Source organism: Fukomys damarensis, unplaced genomic scaffold (assembly GCF_012274545.1).
Source record: "Fukomys damarensis isolate Sample0158 unplaced genomic scaffold, DMR_v1.0_HiC HiC_scaffold_15, whole genome shotgun sequence".
Lineage (NCBI taxonomy): Eukaryota > Metazoa > Chordata > Mammalia > Rodentia > Bathyergidae > Fukomys > Fukomys damarensis.
This window is the reverse complement of record NW_022900927.1, coordinates 9,043,016-9,045,743: the sequence shown is the minus strand read 5'-3', so window position 1 is coordinate 9,045,743 and position 2,728 is coordinate 9,043,016. Positions and strand designations below refer to the sequence as shown.

Sequence of the window (2,728 nt, the reverse complement as noted above, 5' to 3'; positions counted from 1 at the left end):
AATAGGTATCAACAGTAACACTCAACGAACACAGAGACTGGCAGATTTCATCAAAAAAACAAAATGAACTGCAAGAGACCATACCTCATTTACAAAGAAACAAACAGACTTAAAGTAAAAGAACTGAAAATTAATATTCCATGTGACCAAGCCTGAAAGCACACAGGACTAGCTATGCCACAACATAGTGGACTTCAAGGAAAAACTGATCAAAAGAGACAAAAGAAGCTCACTATATGTCTTAGTTACATTTCTCATTGCTGAGACAAAAATACCCAAAGGAGTGGTTTATTGTAGCTCACAGTTTGTAGCAATTTCAGTTTATAGTTGGCTGACTCCAAGGCAGGGTAGCATGGTAGAGGGGCATCACAGAGGAGTAACAGTTCATTGCAGGCAGAAGGTAGCAAAGCAGAGAAGTAGTAAAGCAGCACTGGAAAAGAGAACAATTCAGCAGGAAGAAATAACAATTGTGTATGTGTATGTGTGTGTGTGTGTGTGTGTGGTGTGTAAGAGTGTGTCAGTGCATAAAATGTCAATATACCCATTTCATAAAACAAAATCCACTTTATGTAAAAGGATAGACAGAGAGTAATACAATCATAGTAGGAAATGTTAATACTCTCACAAATAGATTAAGCACAAATTAAACAACAACAACAAAAATACAGTTGAAAGATACCACTGAACAAATGGAACTAACAGATATTTATAGTGTTTCATCCAACAAGAGCAGAAGCCATCTTGCTCTCAGCAGTCTTCTTCAAAAGAGATCATACCCTAGCCAAAAAGCATGCGTAAATACAAAAGAATTTAAATATTATCCTGTATCCTATCAGATCACAACGGAATGAAACTAAAAAATCATAGAAACTATGCAAACACATGGAGATTAAATAGTGTATTCCTGAATAATCAAAGGGTCACAGAATAAATCAGGGAATAAATTTAAAAGTTCCTAGAATCAAATGACAATGGCAGTACAACATACCAAAACTTGTGGGATAGGAGCACATTAGGACAGCTGTGTTGAAAAGTGGGGAGGTCTCCATCACTGTTAGTGAACCTGTGGCACGCTTGCAAGTCACAGCCGTAAAGATTAGCCACAATGGCTGAAAATGTTGATATTGAACAACTACTTTCTCTGGAGGCCAAAATCTGTAATCAAATTGAGTATTATTTTGAAGACTTCAATTTGCCATGGGAAAAATTTTTAAAGGAACAGATCAAATTAGATGAAGCCTGGGTACCCTTGGAAATAAGGACAAAATTCAACAGGTTCAATTGCCTAACAACAGACTTTAATGTAATAATGGAAACACTGAGCAAATCTAAAGCAGAAATGGAAATCAGTGAAGATAAAACTGAAATCAGAAGATCTCCGGGTGGGGGATTTAACTCAATGGTGCCATGCCTGCCTCACAACTGCAAGGTCCTGATTTCAATCCCCAGCACGCACACACGCGCGCACACACACACACACACACACACACACAAACTCCAAACAAACCCCTCCCTAAAGTAACTGATCAGTATAAAAATGATGTAAAAAACAGATCTGTTTATATTAAAGGCTTCTCAACAGATGTAACCTTTGATATCAAAGAATGGCTAGAAGAAAAAAGTCAAGTACTAACTATCCAGATGAGAAAAACATCATACAAAGCATTTAAGGGATCAGTGTTTGCTGTGTTTGATAGTACTGAATCTGCTAAGAAGTCTGTAGAAACTCTGGTCCAGAAGTATAAAGGCATAGACCTGCTAATACTTTTTAAGTAAGATTATTTTACAAAGAAAAATGAAGAAAGAAACCAAAATAAAGTGGAAAGTAAATTAAAAGCTAAAGAAGAGCACAAAGAAAAGCAGGTTAGCAGCAGATGCCAAAATGTCCTCTCTAGAAGAAATTATTGGATGCTTGCTGAAGTTCTCAGGTGACTTAGAGATCAGACCTGTAGAGAAGATTGGCACAACCTTTTCTCAAATCATGGTGAAAGAAAATGGATAGACCTTGTCAGAGGAGCAAAAGAGAGAGTACCTCTATTTAAAGAAAAAGACAAGGAAGCACTTGACAAAGCCAAAGATACAAACAATGGTAGCCTACAATTAAGGAACAAGGAAGTGGCATGGGAAGTACTGGAAGGAGAGGTGGAAAAAGAAGCTTTGAAAAAAAATCATAGATCAACAAGAATCTCTAAACAAATAGAAACCAAAAGGTCACAAGTTTAAAGGAAAAGCAAAAAGAAACAAAGCTTCCCAGCTTGGATCTGGTAAAGGAAAAATAAAATTTCAGGGCAAGAAAACAAAATTTGACAGTGATGAAGAATGCAATGAAAATGGTGCAGCTGGGCCAGCAAGAAGAGCAAGAGAAGAGACGAAGAAGAACCTGCATCAAAACATCAGAAAAATGGTGCTGAGCACGAGTAGTTTAGTGAACAATTTTTGTTCTACTTCATCTTAGATTTTAAGCTGCTTTTTGTCTTTGGAGGCTTTTAAAAAGAAAACTGAATTAGGTCCACTTCAATGTTCATCTGTAAAAAAGGACAGTTCTTTGTTGTTTTAACTTGTCTACTTGTTATCCACATACATTTTTTTAAGTTTATTGGTATATATATTTTAGGTATATAGTACAGTTACATTCGTCATCGGGATTTTGTACCTTTACATGATGTATCTTGATTCTCATTTTTCCCCATGCCCCTGCCCTCCCTTCACCCCCTCCACCCCTCCGTAT

At 36.8% G+C, this 2,728-nt stretch overlaps 1 pseudogene; it reads left to right on the top strand.

Moving 5' to 3' along the window:
- The first annotated feature begins 1,105 nt into the window (after positions 1 to 1,105).
- LOC104872215 lies at positions 1,106 to 2,421 on the top strand (annotated as a pseudogene).
- Positions 2,422 to 2,728: the final 307 nt, after the last annotated feature.